The sequence below is a fragment of the Lissotriton vulgaris genome, chromosome 2_1 (genome assembly GCF_964263255.1).
Source record: "Lissotriton vulgaris chromosome 2_1, aLisVul1.2, whole genome shotgun sequence".
NCBI classification, from domain to species: Eukaryota; Metazoa; Chordata; class Amphibia; order Caudata; family Salamandridae; genus Lissotriton; species Lissotriton vulgaris.
In genome coordinates, this window is record NC_141687.1 from 987,973,136 (window position 1) to 987,997,893 (window position 24,758).

A 24,758-nucleotide genomic window follows, 5' to 3' on the forward strand; every position below is an offset into this window, starting at 1 on the left:
ATGTGTTCACAAATGCTTTACACACTGCCTCTGAGATAAGCCTGTCTGCTCGTGCCAAGCTACCAAGGGGGTGCGCAGTGGTTATTTTAGAAGTGTATCCCCCTTACCCTGACTAGAAGCAAAGGGGTCCCTATTTGGACAAAGTTACCTAACTTCTGCCAACTAGAGACCCCTATTCCTGACAAACACTTTATGAGCATTTTCACATAAATACATCACATAATCATATTGAATATACTGAGGATTATTGGTAACTCGTACAACTCTAGGATAATCACTTCAGCTGATCACATGCAATCCAGCAATAGTTTTCTCTTGTTTACCCTAAATCTCACTTTCCACGTTATGACAGTCACGTGTACTGTCCTAAATTAACACAACACATGATTATATATGTAGGTGAATCTATCCTTGAGTATGGTGCACACCTAAAATGTAAGGAACAAAACGGAGCTCTATTGCAGTTATTAAAATATTTATTGCCACACCCATCCTCTTACCACTGCATTTTTTAAGAAACTCAGGGCCCATCTGTTAACACTGGTATGGGCAGGTAAGAAGACAAGAATTATCTGGGAAATTCTCAAGATGCCATACTCATGCACTTCCATTTATGCTACCTGTGCGCACAGGGTAATTTCACTCATTATTGATATGTGACGCAGAAGTAGTAGCCACACGTCCCAGAAGCACATGATGATGCCTTTCCCATTCCACTCAAAGCTCTCCTGCTGCACAAAAGGGAGGGGCTGCCATTCACGGGATCAACACAATTCACGCTACAACGCCAGCTTGGCGGGTGCTGAGAGGTCGAGCAGAAAAAACTCCTTTATGTGCCCGGCATTAGACAGTGCACTACACATACTCACTCATGTAGCCTTAAAAACCATGGGTAACACCTACACTAATGGCACTTTTCTGACCCTTAATAATATTTCACACACCCCACTGTACACTCCACTACTGACATTTACATATTATTGACTTCAAACTGCACTGAAATAATTATACCCACAATTCCTTTGTAGAGTAGCCTACACTCACTGCACTGCAGACACTGCTCACTAGCACCATGCATAGCCACTTGTTCACCAAGCTTTATAATGCAACACAGATGGATAGGCCACAGATCCCTGGCAAGTTGCTGGAGGGCTGAAATGTAGTATTTGACTGTCCACTATAGGTGGTGGATTTGAAATTTTGCTCTGTGCAACTACGCATAGTACACTTAAAAAACCGGTACCAAATGTATTACACACCTGTTAAATTATGCAAACTTGAGCAGTAGGCGGATGCGAACTGTGTACCCTTTGAGGCAGCGGAGGCAGATTTTATACACCTTGCCTGACAATGTGACTTGGTTAAAAAATATTGGGCTCAAACTACACAGGCACTAACAGACATCGTTTTAGAACAAGTAGACTGTGATCAGTGCTAACGTGCTAGTGGTCTCTCCTTACACCCAATTGACACATTAAATTTATTTATAAACCCCTAGTAATGCAGTACTACCTATACCCAGGGCATTACATGAACTTCTACTAGTGGGCGTGCAGCCAATCACTTAAGTAGTCTTATTAGACCTTGCAAACTGTGTAGGCAGTTTTAACCTGGCATTTCAACCTAGCAAAACAAACCTTTTGCCAGGACTAAATCTTCCTTTTAAAAATATGTCACCCCTAGGGCAGTCCTTAAACAGTCTATAAGGCAGAGTACAGTGATTGAAAAAGTTGGACATGTACTTTTAACTTTTACAAGTCTCTGTAGTAAAAAAACCTTAAATTCCATTTTCAGTAGTACAAGGTCTACCTCTCCCATTGGTTAACATTTGGTTACCTTATTACATTTAATACGTGATAACTTTCAATTGGGAGCAGGTGGGAATATTGAGTTAGGTCTCTAAATTATTGTAATTTAAAACCCTCTTTAATGGTAAATTTGGATTTTAAGCCACAGTACAGAAAATGCCACATTTAGAAAGTTGTTATTTCCCCCCAACCATTTGGTGCCCTTTAGCATGTAACTTGGGTCACATGACTAGGTGTATCAGGCAGTTGGTCTTTGTGTATTGCTCCTAGACAGTGAGAAAAAGGCGCAATAGGTGTTGTCAGGATGGACCATCTCTGACTTGATAGGGGAAGGCTGTCACCTACCATATTTGACATCATAAACACTCAGCCTCTGCACATCCACAAAAGGTTTCACACTAGGCTTTTGTGCCCCCAGACAAGTTGGGGTCAGGGCAGGGAGACAGAAAATTCCAGACACCTCTGTAGGGGAAAGACTCTATAAGCTTCTCCCACTTCGAAGTGGACACCAGATATAAGTAGTAGACCATCAGGCCTAGTTCTTCGGATCACTTCTGGACCTGTGGACCCTACAAGGACTCTTTTGCTACTCTGAGCTGGCCTGTTTATTCCAGCTAATCTCCAGGGGTCAGTTGGCTGGCCTCCTGTTCAATGAACATGGGCATAAAATCCGTTCCGCTCGCGGATTTTGCAGATTTTCGGTAAATTCGCAATCCGCGAACTCTCGCGAATTTGCCGAAAATCCGCAAATTCGCACGCGGCGGATTTTTTTGCTTGGTGAAACAATATTGCGGCGCGCGGCGTTCACTTACCATCATTCAGCGTTTGCTGAGTTGTTTTTCTCGATATTTTGAGAGTGCTGCGCCATTTTGGATCTTGCTGCGGGATCCCGCGGGATTTTGGGACCGCGATTACGTAATCGCGGCTTGCCACCTTGCACAGCACGCATCGCGAGAGTTCGCAATTGCGAACACGTAGATGCGGCGGGCAGCAACAATCTTGCACTCGCAAAACACAGAATTTGCAATTCTGCACAAGAAATCCACCAGCAAGCAACATAAACCTTCTGAAAATGATGATTTTTATCAGAATAACTCCTCAGGTTGACATTTGCCTGCAATTTTTTTTGCAAGGAGTCCATTTTGGGGGGGGGGAAGGAAGTGCCCCACAGTCTCCAACTTCCTGTTCCTGTCCAGCAGGCTCCTCCCAGTGCGTTCTTCATGTGCTGGTCACTTTCATTCGGATTTTGACCTGGAAGGATTACTTTTTGTGGATGCTGCTGGATATTTGGATTTGAGGCCTTTTTGACTTTCTTTGGATCACTTTTGGATTAGAAATTTCACAAGTAAGTTTGTTTGGGGGATTACAGTTGCTGCAACTACAATTTTGGAATTTTCGATTTTTGGGCTGTTGTTAGGGCCTTTTGCCCAGGGGTAGTGAGTGGTGCATGGACTGAGTCTTTCTGTGGGGTCTCTTTAATGTAAACATCATGGAGGGCATGGATGGCATGGGATTGTGCTTATTTTTGTGTGTTTTTCGATTCTTTTGGCTGCTGTTGGGGCCTTTTGCCCAGGGCTAGTGATTGATGCATGGGCCTAGTCTTTCTGTGGGGTGTCTTGAATTTAAACATCATTGAGGGCATGGATGGCATAGGATTGTGGTGATTTTTGTGTGTTTTTCGATTTTTGGGCTGTTGTTGGGGCCTTTTGACCAGGGCTAGTGAGTGGTGCATGGGCCTAGTCTTTCCGTGGGGTGTCTTGAATTTAAACATCATTGAGGGCATGGATGGCATGGGATTGTGGTGTTTTTTGTGTGTTTTTTCGAATTTTTGGGGTGTTCATGGGCCTGTCCATGTGGGTGGGGGCCATTTTGAGGACTGGTGCAGGCCGGGCCTGTCCATGTGGTGGGGGTCTAGGGGCCATTTTGAAGCCAGGCAGTGTGCTTTGTTGTGCCATAGGCCTGCATCCAGTCTGCCATGCTTTCATCAATTATGCCCAGGGGGACTCAGGGGTGCATGGGCCTAGTCTTTCTGTGGGGTGTCTTGAATTTGAACATGATTGAGGGCATGGATGGCATGGGATTGTGGTGATTTTTGTGGGTTTTTCGATTTTTGTGCTGTTGCTGGGGCCTTTTGACCAGGGCTAGTGAGTGGTCCATGGGCCTAGTCTTTCTGTGGGGTGTCTTGAATTTAAACATCATTGAGGGCATGGATGGCATGGGATTGTGGTGATTTTTGTGTGTTTTTCTATTTTTGGGCTGTTGTTGGGGCCTTTTGACCAGGGCTAGTGAGTGGTGTATGGGCCTAGTCTTTCTGTGGGGTGTCTTGAATTTAAACATCATTGAGGGCATGGATGGCATGGGATTGTGGTGATTTTTGTGTGTTTTTTCGATTTTTGGGGTGTTCATGGGCCTATCCATGTCGGTGGGGGCCATTTTGAGGACTGGTGCAGGCCGGGCCTGTCCATGTGGTGGGGGTCTAGGGGCCATTTTGAAGCCAGGCAGTGTGCTTTTTTGTGCCATAGGCCTGCACCCAGTCTGCCATGCTTTCAACCATTATGCCCAGGGGTACTCAGGGGTGCATGGGCCTAGTCTTTCTGTGGGGTGTCTTGAATTTGAACATGATTGAGAGCATGGATGGCATGGGATTGTGGTGATTTTTGTGTGTTTTTCGATTTTAGGGCTGTTGTTGGGGCCTTTTGACCAGGGCTAGTGAGTGGTGCATGGGCCTAGTCTTTCTGTGGGGTGTCTTGAATTTAAACATCATGGAGGGCATGGATGGCATGGGATTGGGGTGATTTTTGTGTGTTTTTCGATTTTTGGGCTGTTGTTGGGGCCTTTTGACCAGGGCTAGTGAGTGGTGCATGGGCCTAGTCTTTCTGTGGGGTGTCTTGAATTTAAACATCATCGAGGGCATGGATGGCATGGGATTGTGATGCTTTTTGTGTGTTTTTTCGATTTTTTGGGGTGTTCATGGGCCTGTCCATGTGGGTGGGGGCCATTTTGAGGACTGGTGCAGGCCGGGCCTGTCCATGTGGTGGGGGTCTAGGGGCCATTTTGAAGCCAAGCAGTGTGCTTTGTTGTACCATAGGCCTGCACCCAGTCTGCCATGCTTTCATCCATTATGCCCAGGGGTACTCAGGGGTGCATGGGCCTAGTCTTTCTGTGGGATGTCTTGAATTTGAACATGATTGAGGGCATGGATGGCACGGGGGGCATGGATGGCATGGGATTGTGGTGATTTTTGTGTGTTTTTCGATTTTTGGGCTGTTGTTGGGGCATTTTGACCAGGGCTAGTGAGTGGTGCATGGGCCTAGTGTTTCTGTGGGGTGTTCTGAATTTAAACATCATTGAGGGCATGGATGGCATGGGATTGTGCTGATTTTTATGTGGTTTTTGAGTTTTTGGGGTGTATAACTGAACTGATGTTCCTCTGTCTTCCATTGCTTTTAGGTGCACAAGACTCAAGAGAGCCACCAGTGCCAGGAAGAAGTCCTGCAGCGGTGTGTGTGTGCAGCATAGCGTCACGCGACGTCACGTCTGGCCACAGACAACTCTGCAACTCGTGCAACTGCGGCCTGCTGTTCTGACCTCTGAAGAAGATGGCCCCAAAAAAACTTCCCCGTAGCTCCTCTAGCAAGAAAATTGCCAGTAAGGAGCAGAAGAAACAAGTTACCAAGGAGACTGGTGTGCCGCCCGCCACATTTTTTGGGAATAACAAAAAAAAGTACGCCTGCAGCAGCAGCGGGATCTGCTGGGGACCAAGCTGGGAGCAGCACCCCCGCTCCATTGGGCTCAGGGCCACCACCACCACGCCAACTTAAGTCCAAGCCCTTGAGCGCTGCGAGGCAGCCAGTCTACTTGTTCAATCACCATCGACCAGTGATGTTGGCTCATCGCAAGAAAGTAGCAGCAATGTCCCTCAATCAACACAGGTTGTTGTAACTCATCTGACGAGTGTTGAACAACCACAGCCACAACAACAACCACATGTGCAAGTACAAGCCCAAGTACATGTGGAAGGAGAGGCAGTGCAAGGAGATGCGCAAGCTGAGGTGCATGGAGGGGCACAAGTGCCCACAATACTTGTTCCTCCCGAAGTAGGGGCACATCAGGAAATCGACAATCAAGCCGAGGTATCATTTGAGGAAGCCACTCCTCCTGATGATCATTCATTGTCTTCCACATCTTTAGCAAGGAAAAGATCAAGGGTGGTGTCTACATCTTCTTCAAGCCCACCTCCTTCTGATGATACGGATCTAACTTGAGAACCACCACTGCCGTCTGAGAGTGAGGCACACCATGATCTGACAAAGGTAGCTAAGCGTAAAAGGAAGGTTGTCGAAACTCTCATAGTTATGGAGTGTGATGACGCTCAACAAGAAGTGGCGTATACTCCTGCTGATGAAGACTCTCACGACGACGCAGTCATCATAGGCTTCACTCCAGCCTCAGCGGGCATGCAGCAAACAGACATTTTGACCCTAGCCCGAAAAGCTGCTGAGCGTGATGATGTTGTCGACGAGGAGGCAATGGGAACACCATCATTGGAGTTAACTAGTACACCACCACCTACCGCTTCCATATTTCTTCCTCGCCAGAAGGGACCTCCATCCACCTCAACCTCAATTAGTGGTGGTGAAAGTGCACAACGTAGTAAAGTTCGGCAATACATATCCTCCACTTCATCTGCCATTAGCAGCATGACCACCACCAGTATCACCTCCTCCGGCCCCCACAGACATTTCAAGTCCGTAGTTTGGGACTTCTTTAGTGTTTGCCCAAAAAAGGAAAACATAGCCATTTGTAGCATTTGTAAGCTTGCAGTTAGTCGTGGTAAGCTTGGTACCAACTATGGGACCGGAGGCCAGAGAGGTCATCTTAAGAGACAGCATGCTGTCCAATGGTTTGCGCACCTAATGGAGATCAAGGAAGCCTGAATTGCAAGTCAAGAAAACGTTGATGTTTCATCTGATGATGACGAGGAGGAAGAAGCGTCAAACACTTCACTTACACCCAGTACCCCTGTCAGCACACCCCCTGTGAGCCACACTAAGAGTGTGGGAGAGAGTGAGACACCAATGCGAAAAAGTTCATCAGCGAGCGTAACTGGGTCGAAGAAGTCATCATAATCATCCCATAAAATGGTCCAGGCCAACATTAGAACCATGTTGTTTTCAGAAGCGCCATATGAACGCAACCACCCACTGGCGCGTCTGTATAACACTAAGCTGGCTAAAATGCTAGCTCTGGACCTTCTCCCTTTTTCTTTTGTAGAAGGGTTGGTTTTCTAGAATTAGTGGCAGCGCTCAGCCCTAAATGGAAGGTTCCTAGCCGGTTCTATTTTGCCAGAGTTGCAGTTCCAGCACTACATGAAGATGTGCTGGAGGTGATTGGGGCAGCTTTGCAGAAGAGTGCTGTAACCGGATCATGTGCACCAGACACAACAGTAACATTGGGTGAAGAAGATGATTGGCTAACTCAGCTTGGGTTTGGTTCTCAAAAGGTCCCAGCAAAAAGTAAGCAAAGTGGAGGAACCGTGGAGAACCTTCAGTCGATGGTGCAGGACTATTTGAATGACTCAACAGAGGTCTATGTTAATGCTGACCCATTGGCGTATTGGCATGGGAAAAAAGAATTGTGGGCACAGATCTCCAACCTGGCTATAAACTACTTGTCTTGCCCACTCGCAAGTGTCTCTTCTGAACGTGTTTTCAGTGCTGCTGGTGGCATTGTAACTTGCAAACGGACCCACCTCTCGCCCAAAAATGTGGAGAGGTTAACAATGATCAAGATGAATCAGCACCTCATACCACCAGATTACAAAGTACGAGAATACACGCCGGAAGAAAACGAGGAGGACAGCAACTTAGATGAGGGAATTTCTTCTCTGTTAGGTGACACTGACCTACTCCTGCCTGAATTCGCAGAGTATGAGGACAAACTCTTATTCCCTGACACCGAGCCCTGAAAATGAGCCAAAGAATCAATAACTTTCTTTTTCGTCCTTATTCACTTTTATTCCTGTGTGTCTGTCTTTCTTTGTTTTGCACAGTTAATATAATTAAAACTTTAATCACCTAATCACAAAAACAAGCCCATCAGCAGAACTGTCTTCACTTATTTGCTTATTGATTTGAAGGTGCCGCAGTCTGCATTCCTCAGGTTCACAAGTTCACAAGAACATGCTCCTCTATCCTCCTCCTCCAGACTCCTATTTCCCTCAAAGCAGAGGGCTGGATTACGCCCAATGAAGAAAGACTCTGCACTTGTGGGGGTGTTCTACTTCTTTGAGGGTGAGTTGGCGGGTCTTGGGGCATTGCTGGGAAGGTCTAATACCAGATAAAACTGGTTTTGACCAAATCAGACTTGAAAACGTTTTTGACTTTTTGCCCACTATCATGTTTTCAGGGGCCTGTTTGGGGGACTTCCTGGTGTTTGTGGGTGGGTTTCGGAGTCTGGGAGCACTGCTGGGTATGGATACTTTTGATTGCAAGAGGTTTGAAGCAAATCCATGGTGGCAGAGGGGAGTTAGGGCCTAGCTGCAAAGCGTGCGCGGAGTGATTGTGGAAATTGCCATGAAAATGACTAAGTCCCCATTTTTGTAATTTTGCTTTTTGGCTGTTTTGGGGTCTTCTACTTGTTTTCGCCTGGGTTGACGGCTCTGGGGCCATTGCTGGCGAAATTATTTTTGCGTTTTTGCTGACTTGCTTGTCTTTGAGGTGCTCTTTGGGGGGGTTCCGGGTGTTTGTGGGTGGGTTTTGGGGTCTGGGAGCACTGCTGGCACAGTCTAATTTTGATTGCATTTGCTTTTCAGGAAATCCATGGTGGAAGACTGGAGTTATGACCTAGCTGCAAAGCGCGTTTTGACAGAAGGCCGAAAAATATTGTAAGTATGAGATATTCCTTTTTGGCTGTTTGGGGGAGTTGTGCTTTTTTGCGGGTGGGTTGGCGGGTCTCTTGGGGCACTTCTGGGAAGGTCTAATACCGGATAGAAGTGGTTTGGACAAAATCCATGAGGAAAAAGTTTTTGCTATTTCTGACATTTCGCTCAATGTAGCATTTTCGGGGGCCTGTTTGGGGGGATTCCTGGTGTTTGTGGGTGGGTTTCGGGGTCTGGGAGCACTGCTGGGTATGGATACTTTTGATTGCAAGAGGTTTGAAGCAAATCCATGGTGGCAGAGGGGAGTTATTGCCTAGCTGCAGAGCACGCGCGGAGTGATTTTGGAAATTGCCATGAAAATGACTAAGTCCCCATTTTTGTACTTTTGCTTTTTGGCTGTTTGGGGGTGTTGTGCTTTTTTGCGGGTGGGTTGGCAGGTCTTGGGGCATTGCTGGGAAGGTCTACTACCGTAAAAAACTGGTTTGGAGAAAATCCATGCGGAAAAGCCTTTTGGCACTTTTTGTAACTTAGGGTTCATTAGGGTTAGCCCTAGCAGCAGGATTGCATGTGTTTCGGGGTGTTCTAGATTTTTGCAACTGAATTCTGGGGTCTTATAGCACTCGTGGGAATGTGTAATTTTGGTTGCAAGTGATTTGAAGAAAATCCATGGTGGGAAAGGGGGGATTTGGCATAGTTAAAGAAAGCGTTTGCCACTATTCTAAACTTAGGGCTCGTTAGGGTTAGCAGTATTTGTATTGCATGTGTTTGGGTGGGAGGCTGTTTGTGGGGGGTTTGCGAGTCTTGGAGCGATGCTGGGTATGGATACTTTTGCTTGCTTGCAAGTGGTTTGAATACAATCCACGGTGCGTAAGGGGGGATTTGGGCCTACTTTTACTTTCAAAGTACGTTTTGTCACCAGTTTTCTACTAGGCCTCGTTTTTTGAGATCTGATTGGGGGTCTTCTACATTTTTGCGACTGGCTTTAGTAAAGGTCTGGGTGGGAGCACTGCTGGGAAGGTCTAATTTTGTTCTAACAGTACACCTAGCTTGCGGGGAAAGATCCGCTAAATTAATTTGCCCATACTTATTTATCCTTCAAAAGGAGACTCAGACAGAGTGCGCACTTTCAAAAATATTGTACTGTCTATTAGGAAACTCAAAGTGTGACTTTTTGCACTACACAGCGTACATACCTTATATTTATTTCTCAGTGGTGTTCTAATATCACTTCCTGTTTTTCCATCAATAATTACAGGCCGGGTTTCAGTCTGTGCAATGGGAAAAAAAGGATGAAGTCAGGCTTCACATTAGCGAGCCGCAATTCAGCATCCACCAGGCAGGCAGTGGACAGGGTGTCTTCTGGTCACCAACATTGATGGACGGAGCGTCAGCTGGAATGGAGGAGTGCCGCTAATAAGAGGAATGGTTTGATGCGTGCAACTTACTTACCAAATTCAACAGGACAACTACAACAACATACATTTACAGTATCCGTTCTTTTCTAATTATTTTTTAAGTAATGTTATTGCTGTGAACTTCTATGAGTGTGACTCTGCATTTCTTGGATCTCTCTCTGCTTCTAAATTGATCCCTACAGCCATTCTATAGGTTTTACTTCGGCTATTTTTTAAACCTAATTTAATGTAAGGAGTGTTTCTCTGAGTGCAGAGATAGGCAAGTGAAAACGCTGCAGCCCTGTACTGTCGCATTCTGTCATTCATGGTTGTCGAAAGTACTACTTACTTTTCAGTAACCATGCATGCAGTAGTGCATGCACTTCCTTTATGTCACTTAAAAGATTTATGGTTAGCTTTGTACCCAAAGATTTCTTTATCTTCAATTATTGTTTGTCCATGTTTTTTTTTCTTCTCTCAAAAAAACTTTCCCAAAATCCCCCATTCCCATCCATTCTACAAACCCTAACCCTCTTCCCCCGGGCTGTGTGGTTTTGATTGATGTGTGACTAAATAACAGCAATAATTCCACACACTTGCTGGGGAGGATAAGGTCATAGTAACAGGCTGGTGAAGGAATCCGAGGATATATTCTATACTTACTCAGCTTCACACTCAGTCATTATTGGCAAATGAAAGCAGATTTTCATGTGCGCCATGCCGCCATCAACTTGATAGGTCATCAAGAACATCCTCCTCCTAGAAGTGGCAAATTATTACGCTGCTGTGTCCTTCACCTTCAGTACTATTTCTTGTAGTAGTAGCCAATGTCAAAGAAATTCAACGCAAGTACTAGTTATACTTTCAATACTTTTACCATTTGTTAGGCTACATTGTGGCACTGTTCTAGTGTACTGTCACCTGCTATGTTCTCTATCGTACCGTTCTAATGCTACGGTAAGGACAAACAAGGTTTCATTTTCTTTTTTTTCAGATGCTGCAACTGCCACTGTGTAACACCACTAGTACCAACGCAATGATGACATTTCATCCGCCCAGGATTGCCAACCTTAATCGCCATTTGCCGTGCAGCCAGCCCTGTGCCTAGCCCTATTTCCAAACACAAATTACAGGTACGATAAGCGTTTGGGGGGAGGAAGTATAATGGAGTATTAGGAGAGATGAGAGACTGACGCTAGTACTAGTAAAGTCCTAGGACTATTGAATTCACTTACTCTGTGAGAGGCACTTAGTTTTGAAAACATTTGGGCAATTAAATACACAACTTGAATCAAGATGCCACTTAAGTGTCACCTAAACAAAGTTACTGTTAAACCCCCACCCACCAGCCTCAAAAGCAGTAAAAAAACACGTATGCTAAGATAAAGTTTTAAATATATTTATATCCCTGACAAAAATAATCTCCCACAAGACCCAACCCACCCCCACTCCCTAACCCCAACGAATGTCCGTGAAAAGTCCAAAAAAGTGAAAAAACCCAACTCCCAATTCCCACCCCCCAGAAGTCTTTAAAAAAGGGGCAAGGGACAGTCTCCTCCTACTGCTGGCTGCTGCTGTTGAATTTCCGGGCCAGGTCGGAATGCTCCTTGCGGAGGGTCTCGAGCAGGGTTTTCGTGTTGAGCAGCTCCTGCTTGAGGTAGGAAACCCTCAGGGAAAGGCGGTGCATGCGTTTCTTGCAACTGCTATGGGGGCAGCTGATTTTTTTGCTCGGCGGTGGCGGGTGGCTGCGGTACCCCGGCTCCGTCCGGGTTGGTTTGGAAGGAGCATCTATATGAAGAAAGAAAGACATAGTCTGTAACCAATGCTCTTTAAGATTAACAAAAAATGATTCAGCAGAAAGTTGTGTCACAGTAGAACTAGCAACTTGCAAGTGCAGTACATAACTATTGTGTTCAGTATCTATCTAACCTCCCACTTCTTCACCCTTGCTCTAACATTAGTGGGAGTTTAACCCCTTCGCTGCGGCGGCTATTCCGCCGCAGCGCTAAAGGGGCGGGGCGGCCGCACGGCGGCCGCATGCTGGTGACGGAGCCGCTCCGTCACCAGCCGCGGTTGAGCTATGCTGGTGATGGAGCGGTTCCATCATGACCCGCCCCGCTCATTAGAACGCCCGCGCAGGCGCGAAATCAGCGCCGCGCAGGCGCGGCGGCTGGGCCATGACGGAACCGCTCCGTCATCAGCACAGCTCAACTGTAGCTGATGACGGAGCGGTTCCGTCATCAGCATGGGAGGGGTTAAGGAATCAATTCTACGAGCACTATGGACTCACTCCATTAGAGTCGATATGACAGTACACCAGTCTTATTCTTCTTCTTCTCTCTTGTTTAGCAAAATTGGTACGTTAACTTCTGCAAGCCGGCATAATGCCAGCGCAGTCAACTTGCACCCGAGGAAAACAGATGCCCGCCATGATGAGTGAGACAGACTTGCGTTACTGTACCAGTCCAGTACATGCAGGTGGTGATGCTCTTACCTTTCTATTATGGGTGGCACTGAGAATACTCTGTTATAAGGGCTACTGCTTAATTAATTTAACTTTCACCTTACAGTGCCAATGAATACTAGAAAAGGAAAATGAAGAAGATAAATAATCTGATTATCTATCACTGCACATGGTATGTATTTACTTACATATGGGATGACTTTAGGTGCTTTGCTTTTTATTGAGTGAACAGTGATACATCCACACATGAATGACCGAGCTCTACTAAACTTATTAACAGAGGTAATGAGTGGCCATCGTAATAGCCGGATATATGCTGTGCTTGTAGTACAAACTACTGCTACTATTCATGGTAGTATTCGGACAAAATTACAACTTCTTTTCCTTGCCTTTCCTACACTGGGACGGACGTGCGGGTCCTGTGTTACATGCTCTTCAAAGTAACACTTAGTTCATCCAGTGACCATCTACTCCCTCTAGATACACATATGTTATCTAAGAGTCAGATAGTACCATGATCCAGGCATCCATCCATTCAAACTATGGGGCAGATTAGGATTGCGGATTTCCCGCATCCTCCGGGCCGGCGGAATCCACCGCCGGCCCGGAGGATGCGGGAAATCCGCAGCGGACTGAAAAAGATCCCCGTCGGATTAGGATGGCTGGGGGATCGTTTTTCAGTCTGCAGCTTTTCCGCCGCGGTCACCTCCCGTCCGTGGCGGAAAAGCACTAACATGGCTGGCGGTGTCTATCAAACACCGCCAGCCATATTAGGATGTCTGGAGGAACACATGCCTTTACACGGCGGTATTTCCGACGTGCAAAGGCATACGGATTTTTGTTTGGGGGCCCGTTGCGGGCCCCCAGAGGTGAACGGTGTGGGGGGTGCACATGGCATTTGCCTGCACAAAGCGGCAGGCACCGCGCCGTGCCTGCCGCTTTGTGCATGCAAATGCACAACTTACATTTTTATCATTGCGGCGGGTGCTGCTTCAAGTAGCACCCCCGCAATGATAAAAATACAGGATGTGACCGCCAGGGTGGCGGTCACATCCTAATTACCACGGAGGGACCGCCACTGCTCCTGCAGACGGTCCCTCCTACTCTATGGTGGCGGACGGACTCAGGTCCGTCCGCCATCATAATAGGCCCCTAAATGTCAATCATTCTTCTTCATGTCTCTCATCTGGACAAACCTTACGTTTTCTCACGGGGAGCAGCACACTATGCAGTCTGCAATCTCAATAAGTAAGGAATATAAGAGCTTACCACTGCCCGCCACTACCGTGGCAACCCGCACAGCAGTTTGGTCCGGCACTTGCTCCGCCTCCTCCCCAGAGCTTCCCTCCACCTCTGCGCTGGGCCCAGCACCAGATGTTCCACCTACAAAGTACATTTAAGAATGTTAGATGTCATAGACATACACCACTCACTAGTATTTTGTCTAGGAATGAAGAAATGTGAATACAGAAACCAATCTACTAATTTGTGACTGTCTACTCTAAAGTAAAAATGTCCCTTTTTCCAGAGAAGGGTGTTGTCTTGCAGCATTATTTGGCAGTGGCACAACTGATGAATGCTTGCTTTTTAACACACACCATTTTCCTCATAACAGACAGAAGCTTCACTTCTAAGAACAAATCATTAGGACGAAGGGACCAATGATTCCGCACCAAAAAGAAAAATGAAAGTTCAAACCAAGTGAGGGCTCGGCTCGCCCACAATAAATGTGTGAAATAAAAAATGAGTATAAGCACTTTTCCATTTTTAATCAACCGTTTATGTTTTATGACAAGCTTGATTTTAATAAATATTTTACCTTTTAATAAAGCTTTAAAACTTAAATAGACTCTGTGGTTTTTGGTCATGAGTGAATGAGCAAAAGGTTTTGCAATTTGCAAGCATGAGTCCGTGCCTCTGACACTTCTGGACTCTGACTCCGTACTCTTGTCCTGCGTTGGATATTCATCATTGGGGATCAATCATCGATGAATTCGGGAGCTAAATGACTCTGCCACACTATCTAGTCAGTAAGGAGATTGGGGGTTCTTCAAAGTCTGATATCACTGAGGTAAGTGGAAAGTCTACCTGCGCCTATTATAATTGATAAACAATGCACTATTTAGTGTCCATAGTTCTGTTTGTGCAGATTTGTCCCTGCAACAGTAGTAGAATGGATTGTCCTCCTATCCAAACCAAAAGTAAAGTAGTATCTTATTCTTTCTTGGTGGTCATTCACCTTTTTATTGTTGGCAATTGTCAAAGCATAAACATTTAGAAGACTTGAAAAGACATTATGGACAATCCCAGAGGACTGCACTCAGTGCATAGAGCTATTGCTGACTAGAATGGGAGTCCAATAGAATTGCCAAATGTGCAATCTTACTTAGCTACACAGACAGACTAATAAGAATAATCTAGTAATACCACAGGGAGTCATAGTCGAGGCAGGATAAGAATTTAGATACAGTCTACAAGAAGATCAAAGACGATTTAGAAAAAATCGAATGAGGAACGCTAGGAAAAAATAGGTACTCTATATTAAAATTTAAACTTACCGGAGCCAGCAAAGGAGCCCTCGCCTGACCGATCCTGGCCTTGTTCAGCAGCAGCAGCAGCCTCCTCCAATGCCCTCTTGCCCCTGGGGGAAGCTGATGTACAAATGAAAGAAAGAAAGACCAGAAAACATGGATGATATTTGTCAACCAAATGAAACATTTCAAAAGAACAGTAACAAAATATTTTGGCGAAATAGCAAATGGACAAGTATTCCACAGGATATATTGACCTATCTCATGTGGTCTACTACGATATTAGTATTGCTTGATTTGTGGACCGTCGACTTGGAAAGTTATGTAACTCACTAAACAAACTACTAAAAAGGTTCGCCTAGGACTGGCAGGCAGCAGTCCGCAGCACGCCAAGTGACAGACAAAGTCCATTGGGATTGCAGATCAGCGACAACACTAAAATGTTTCCTACTACATTAACCAGTCATTAAAATACTCAAACTATCAATCCACCACCACTATTTCTTCTTATTGCCAGGTGTACAAAGGAAGGACTGGACTTGAGTCTGTAGGGGCTGATTTAGAAGCCCCTTGCGGCTCTTTTGCTTCATTGTTGCGTGACTTTTGTGACGCAGCAGCAGAACAAAAGAGGTGCCATGGTTCGGCGTATATTAACAACGTGATGCATATGGGAGATGCATCACGTTGTAAAGCCCTGCGCCATCAGGGGGAGTTCCGGCACAAGGGAGGGCGTTCCTGAGCAGGAACGCATCCTAAAAGTGGCTGAGGGAAATCTACAAGATTTCAATCAGTCACTTTGAGGACAATGATGCATGACTCAAACCCTGCGCCTGCTTGAAGCAGACGTACGGCTTGACGCAGCATTGGGGAGATAGGGCACCCCAGAGCATTGCTGGAGCTGCGCCATCGTTGCGACGCAACTCCAGCAATGCGCCACCTTTACGGCATAGAAGCGTAACGCTTCGGTGACGTTTTTGGCCCATGGTGCGCCGCATTGTAAATACGGCGCACCATGGGTGGTGGTGGCGTGGCGCACAATTACTGGTGCATCCCTGCTACTTTGCAGGGATGCGCCGGTAAATAAAAATCTGACCCTTAGTGTCTAGCATTACGCAATTCTTTAAACTACACTCATGCATAATTTCACAGGCCAATGAAAGGAACACAAAATCGAAAACAAATAAGCATAGTAGCAGCGCTACTGAGAAGGAGAGCAGTGCACCTGAAATGCACAGAAGATTTTGAAATATAATTTACCTACAATGTAATCAGCAGCATTATTGCTCTTGGTAAAAAACAAAAATTTGCAAGATAATAACACACAGAGCAGGAGAAAACACAGTAGTAAAGTAATACCTACTACTACTCACCAAGCCCGGGGATCTCAAGGCCGAGCAGGTTGAGCAGATCGCGTTCCCGGTCCAGGAGATCCTTCCAATGGTGGGTGGCCTGGTTGTAGGTGCGCCGGACCCGAGAGTGTTGGTACATGGCCCGGCACACCTTCTCCCACCGCTTCCGGCGCTCCCGGATCCCATACCCGCTAGCGATCTTGCCGCCTGCCATGATGGTCCTGGGGAGGCGGCGCTGAACATAAAAAACTAGTGCGGTCACCTCCTCCGCGCTGAAGATCTCCCGGGCTGTGACTGTCTCCCCCCTCAAACGCCCGCACGGGAGCCGGGCACGGGGTGCGGGACCCTTCCCCTTCTCAGGATGCTTCCCGGCTCCCTTTAACATGGTCTGGGTAGAAAGGAAGCTAAATAATAAAGAAGAAATAGAATAGGGAAGAAGAAAAGAAAAGAGTTTAAAAAAGTATTTTAAAATTAACCAAAAGTAGCAGAAAACACAAAAATATAGAGCTAGAAAAATAGAGGCATAGATAATAAGTTAAATAGATTAAAAAAAACTTCAAACAAGCAAAGGATGGCAGAGATTCAGAGAGGATACAGAAAGCATGCCCAGAACCATAGCAATGAATGAGAAACAAGATGGCTGCGCCCGTTCACAACCGCGTGGGTAAGTTTGCGTGAGATTTTCCTCGCGATCACACGCGAAATTGTACTAGCGAGCCGCACACTTTGCGAGATTACACATCGCGCCCGGAAACGGAAATACGTCATGCAAACAAGATGGCCGCGCTGTTGCGCTACAAGCGGCTCGCTAAAACGCACAAAACCTTGCATACTAACACGCCGCAAAAAAACAAATCGCATATTCGCACGAATTCGCGGCTTCCGAATTCGATCTCGCACGAATTCGCGCCCCGCAAATCCCGCGAAATTGCAGAAAAACGAGTTTTGCAAAACTGAAAGCACTCAGCAGGTGCAAAAGTTCAAACTCATCATTAGTAACCATTCCCTGTAGTGCTTCCTGAGGGGCCCCTCCAGAGTTCAGTTGCCAACTTGCAACTATTCTATGACCCTGCTCTGACCCTCACAGCAGGCTCATAGAATAGCTACAAGTAGGCCACAAAGGTCCTGGAAAAAAAATGCACTGCAACACAAAGCAAATTACAGATAGGGAAGCAGGTGCCAGACTGGAAGTTTAATTTAGTGACACATTAATAAATCAACCCCAAATTAATTAATGTCAGTTGAAGCAGGGCAGATGTGCTTGCTTTCCCCCCCCCATAATCTACAGTGATGTACCAGAGGGTGGCAGTGATGTACCAGAGGGTGGCATGGGTGAACCAGAGGGTGGTAGTGGTGAAACAGAGGGTGCTGTGAACCTGTGATGATGAACCAGACGTAGAAACAACATAGTCGCAACCGTTGCGAGCTGACAAGAAGGTTCGCAATTGCGAACTGGTACAAAACCCTCGCGAACTGGCAGAAACTCTTGCAAACACACAAAAAAAATCAGCAAATTCGCGAGAGTTCGCGGATTTTGCGGATTGCGAATTCGCGAATACGCAAATTTGCGAACGCCAGATTCGCAAAATTCGCCCATGCTTAGACATAACAAGCTTCTTCAAAGCCGACTCATTTCCGCACATCTCTGCGCAGCACAACACAGCCCGACAAAAAGTCTGACCTACCAAGGTGCAACTCATCCTCAATGATGTTTCTTAGCGCAAGTCCTGCACCCACCGGCAGCTTCTTCAACGCCGATGTAACCCAACATCAGCCCAGCGTGACACATCTCATGCCCTGTGCCAACACATCTTGGCACAAGTCTCCACAAGCACCACTGGCTTCCTCACATTGCCACTCTTCATCAATGGTCATCTCAATGCTGGATCTCACATAACAGCTCTTTGTTGACAGTTCTTTAACACCGACCCGAACCTCTTGATGCAAGGACTTTGTATCTGGATGACCAAGCCACAAGGTACTTTTGTCAGTGGACTTAACTTGGTCTTGTATCCAGCCTGCATTCCATCCCAGTCAACCTAAACTCTTGACTTGGACTCGGTACTGCAGTCGGTGATTCTTAACACTTGATTTTCACGAAACCTTTAACATTGCATATCTCTAGTTATACTAAATGTTTTTTTGTTCTTTCAGATTCAAATAATGTAATACTTTTTAGTCTATTTTTCTAAATTATTGTGAGATTGTATTGTGTTTTTACTTCATTACTGTTTGTGTGGTGCATAAATATTTTACACATAGCCCCTAAATAAAGCCTGACTGTTTGTGTGCCAATCTACCAAAGAGTTGAGCACAGGTTAATTTGTGGCTTGCTTGTGCATCACCCTGGCAAGAATTGCGGTTTAACCCCCCTCAACCGTGTTCCAGTATCAAACTGATATTTTGCCTGAAGAGCTAAAAGTTCATGTACAGTCCCTGGCTCTTGCTGCCACTTTCTCTCAAATGCCCCTTACCCAGAATTCCCTTTTGCTTTATCACTCTCAAAATACCCCTACAACGTACCTCCTCTACTGCTAATGTACTGTTAGGAGACAGTCTTCTGTATAAGACTGTTCTGTCAAATTCACTACTGGATTTATGACACATGCTTCTGCCCAGTCAGCATAGCAGGAAGCTGGCACATAGTCTCATCAAAGGATTTATACACCTGAAGTGGTATAACACAAGTCAAGAGCCAGGTGACAAGGACAATGCAGCTAGACCATTTCTAAACTGCAGTTATACTGAAACTTGCAGATGCCCTCTACAAAAAACACCACCAACATTTACCAAATCAAGGTGCGTCACAGCGCATCTCCATACAGCCTCATGGCCATTACATCACAGGCACACTGGGTAGCTGGGTAGCTGACATTTACTGCAAAACGTGCTGGAATCTGACAGCTCTAGATGCCCTTATACTGAAGGGTGAAAGCCAAGCCAGACCTGACTGTTACAATCAAAGAAGTGGTCTTGTAGGTTACAAAAGGAGTAGGTGTATTAGGTTTGCATCAGGTTACAGGTAAATCATGTAAATCAAGTACAGCCCCACCAGAAGCAGCATCGTGCTGCTCAGCCCTTCTCAATCCAACTTTCCACTCATCCAAGCACAAACACTCTCAACATTCCAACCATCTAAATGACCTCACTCTCTGGCTGAGCAGCATGGAACATCAAGACTGTGGGGTGAATGCATACGATAGCAAGAGGCCCCGACAAATCTCTCCCCTATGAAACAACAGGAAATTCAGCAGTACAAAGCACAGTAAAATGCCCTCTCACAACACGTCCAACAAAACTATAAATGCCAACCCACCGAAAAAAAGCAGAAAAGGTAAAACAACACCTTCTGCAATAATTTCAATGCTCCAATAGGATGCAAGACGGTAAAATACACAGGCAATCAATATGTCCCACAAATTTACAATTTAAGAGTGCAGATAACCTGAAGACTGAACACAACTACATGTTCCCCTCACAACACATACACTCTAACAGGATAAGCTGGTTACACTCCAGAACACAACACTGAAACGGGGCCCGGGTTTCTTTCAAACTCTATTCCATTAGGGTGTAACCCTATACCCCCATCACCATACACCTAAACAGGACCAGGGTTTCACCTATCCTCTACTGCATAGGGGTGTAACAATGAACCCCCATAACGTTGGGCTAAAAACATCCTAATCCTCCTAACCCATAGGAAGGATGGTAGCTACCCACCGGGTTTAACACATTGCCCCTACATTCTAAACCATGTAGGAAGGATGGTCAAAATCACACTTCACAAAAATGTCACTCATCCCACTCTCCTCTTCTACATAGTAAATAGAACAGAGATAACGAAAACTTACACCTGTAAAACCTTGTACTAAACACATGGCCCTACATCCTTAACCCTTTAGGGAGGGTGGGATATTTGGCATACACACTGCCCCTACACCCTTAACCCCTTAGGAACGGTGGAACCATGTGCTTGGACACGGCCGCTACACCCTTAATCTCCAGGAAGGGTGGAACCTTGGGCTTATGCCCTGACCCTACACCTATAACCCCTGAGAAAGATTGGAACATTGGGCTTACGCACCTACTCTAATCCCTTAGCACTGTAGGAAAGGTGAAACTAGTATAAAGACACTAACATGTCACTCAGCACATGTGACTATAACATTCAACCCCATAAACACATTCCTAAGATTCAGCACGATATTGAAGATTCAACACATTACACACACACATAGCATTGAAAATTATTCACTGGCAGGGAGTTTTAAAACCATCTCTCCAATGAGTGAATCCTCACCCAAATCCAAAATCCACATCAATAGTAAGTCTGTCCTGGTACTCAGTCACTTCACTGTGTAGTTCACTAGGTATTTTACTTTGAAAGCGCTGATGTCCTAATACTTATTTGAATCAAGTGTGCTCAGTGCTGGCATTCTAGGCTTCTCAAGGCATGTCACACAAGCTTCACATCCATTACCAATTTACGTGCAGTTCCAGGGGCTTCCGCACAGCTGTTTGTGAACCTGCTGGATGAAGTCAACATGCCAAGGTTTCATAATAAAGAGGCATTTAGCGCTCTAGATTCCTCAGAGCGCATTCTATCTTCCTTCATGACATGACCGGGGGATGTCACAAACATGTAGCGCACAAACCCTTTTGAGAGTCTCTGGACAGACACAAAATATATTGGTGGTGCAGAGCAAAGCGTGCATTCGCCATAGAATGCCCATCAAATACCAGAAACGGCAAGTGGACCTGCATAGTCTTTCCACACAAGACCGCCAGTCGGCAGACACCCACTAGTTTTCACTATGATGTGTGTGTAAAGACTCCCATCATGCAATTGGCCTCCCACAAAGACATGCAGCGCAGCTTGAGCTCCGTGTAGAAAAACGCATGTTGCACCCTTCTCAACAAGGCTGCCTGAGACACTTGCTGCCTACTGTAAACTCCAACCATGTCAGCGCTAGTTGAACAAATCAAGTTGAACTGTCCAAAATGCCTTTCATACCAGGGTTGTTCCAATGTTAAGTTCAGGCACAGGCTCCCCGCAGGCAGTGGTGCAGCCAGAACTTTTGGCCTCCGTTGGCAGTCCCTACCTTTGCCTCCTGCGGCGGCCCCCATGTAATGGGGGTGCTGGCGATTTTTGCCTTTGCCACCCCGCTACAGACGCAAGTAAGAGCAGGGGAGGGAGGAGCCCGCTGCACTGACACTGTGCGCCCGGGGCGAACCATCCCTTCCGACCCCCCTTGCTGCCACTGCCTGCAGGTCAAGTGCTCCTTGACTCAACGGTTCATTCCTCACCAGTGTTTCTCATCCATATGAAATAGGCAATTTCTGAGTCTGCTGCACACTTACGTTGGCCTGTTAAAATGCCCTGGACTGCAAACTGTTTGATGTACATAGATACTGGTGAGGGTACCAGGTTCAGTTCTTCCTTACAGGCTTCAAACTCTTTTTTCTTTTTAATCCACTTAGTTTGTTCTGCCGTTCCTCTAGTTTCTTCTTAGTTTCGTCTTAAATTTCTAGTTCCTCTTGTATACTTTCTTTTCCGCTGGTCATCAGTGTTCCAACCAAGGATGTAGTCTTGTAGGTTTATATCAGTTTACTGGTAAATCATGTAAATAATTATGTTCAGCCCATCTCAATTCAACTGTCCACTCATCCAAGCACAAACGGTCTCAACATTCCAAACACCTAATTTCCTCACTCACTGTCTGGGCAGGAAGGAACATCAGGACTGACAAGATTCTCCCCCACTCCCACTCAGACATTCCATAGTTGCCCGAATGGAAAGTCAAACCATATCAGTACGAATTACTGACAGAATATCGACTACAAGAATATCGACGTCAAAAATATCGGAGGCAAAATATCGAGATCAAGAATATTTACATCCTATCTACAATATGGTAAGTACAAAAATATCGGAAAAAACTATTGATGTAAAAATATCGCTGTTAAAAATATCGTTTGTTATTTAAGTTTAAAAAATAATGTAAAATAAAGTAAAGAATAGATATAATTAAAATAAACATAGTTAGAAAAAAATTAAACGGTTCAAAAATTATAAATAATATATATATATATAATATAAAAATAAATTAAACATACATATTATATATAATATATATACTAACTAATAATTGTTAACAATTATTTTATTAACTTATTAAAAAAAATATCATACATATTATAAATACATCTATACACATTAAACAATAATATAAATAAAACTTAAATAAATATATATAACAAATAAAAAAGAATGTACTCGTTTTAATATTAATTATGAACTACATTAACAAAAATTATATAAAAAATATTAGATAGCAAAAGTGACAACATTACTATTCTAACTCAAAACAGTGCAACACTAAGGAAAATGTTGGATAGCATAGGGATACAAATTAGTATTCCCACCCCAGTGAGTGCAATATTAGGGAAAGTGTTGGATAGCGTAGGGGTAAAAATTACTATTCCCACTCCAGTGAGTGCAACAGTAGGGAAAGTGTTGGATAGCGTAGGGGTAAAAATTACTATTCACAGCCCAGTGAGTGCAACAGTAGGGAAAGTTTTGGATAGCTTAAGGGGTAAAATTACTATTCCTGCTCCAGAGAGTGCAACAGTAGGGAAAGTGTTGGATAGCAGAGGGGTATTTATTACTATTCCCACTCTTGTGAGTGCAACAGTAGGGAAAGTGTTGGATAGCGGGTAGATAAAAATTAGTATTCCCACTCCAGGGAGTGCAACAGTAGGGAAAGGGCTGGATAGCATATGGGTAAAAATCACTATTCCCACTCCAGTGAGTGCAACAGTAGGGAAAGCGCTGGATAGCGTAGGGGTTAAAATTACTCATCCTACTCCAAAGAGTGCAACAGTAGGGAAAGTGTTGGATAGCGTAAGGGGTTAAAATTACTTTTCCCACTCTAGAGAGTGCAACAGTAGGGAAAGTGTTGGAGTGACTATTCCCACTCCAGTGAGTGCAACAGTAGGGAAAGTGTTGGATAGCGGGTGGGTAAAAATTAGTACTCCCACTCCATGGAGTGCAACAGTAGGGAAAGTGTTGGATAGTATAGGGGTAAAAATTACTATTCCCCCCCCAATGAGTGCAACAAAAGGGAAAGTGTTGGATAGCGGATGGGTAAAAATTTGTATTCCCACTCCAGGGAGTTCAACAGTGGGGAAAGTGTTTGATAGCATAGGGGAAGAAATTACAATTCCCACCCCAGTGAGTGCAACAATAGGCAAAGTGTTGGATAGCGTAGGGCTACAAAGTGCTATTCCAACTCCAGGTAGTGCAACAGTAGGGAAAGTGTTGGCTGGCGTTGGGGTTAAAATTACTATTCCCACTCCAGAGAGTGCAACAGTAGGGAAAGTGTTGGATAGCCTAGGGGTAAAAATTACTATTCCCACGCCAGTGAGTGCAACAGTAGGGAAAGTGTTGGATAGCGTAAGGGTTAAAATTACTAGTCCCACTCCAAAGAGTGCAACAGTACGGAAAGTGTTGGATAGCGGAGGGGTAAAAATTACTATTCCCACTCCAGTGAGTGCAACAGTGGGGAAAGTGTTGGATAGATAGGGGTAAAAATTACGATTTCCACTCCAGGGAGTGCAACTGCAGGGAAAGTGTTGGATAGCTTAGGGGTTAAATTAACATACTTAATAATTAAATACTTTTTGTAAAATAAATAACATATTACAATTATTTACAAAGTAATTAATAATAAATACCAATAAAATATATTAATAATGACTTAAATAAAATTAAATTACTTCACACCCTTTTCCACCATGAACACACAACCCACTACACATACAAAAGAACACATTTAATTTAATATGCCATTCATCTATTGATGAAAATTAATTACCAATTAATAATAAACTAATTAATTAAAACACATAAAAAATAATAATACATTGATTATAAATAATGTAATTATAAATTATTCAATTTATAAAATTAACTACCAATTAATAATTAATTAACAATTAATTATTTATCAATAACAATAAATTAGAACATATAAATTAATTTGTAATTATTAAATTACTTCCCACACTATTCCCCTATAAACCCACAACCTGCTCTGATACTGATACGCAAAATTTACTTTAAGAAAATTACAAATTTTTAAACATTTAATACATATATTTAGAAATAATTAAAATACATTACAAACATTTTTAAAGATACATATAATATACATACTAAAATACATAACACTAATATAAATATCTATATTATTAACAACAAAATGTTTGCTTACGATATTACTTACTTCGATATTAATAACTTCGATATAAAAAAACGATATTACTT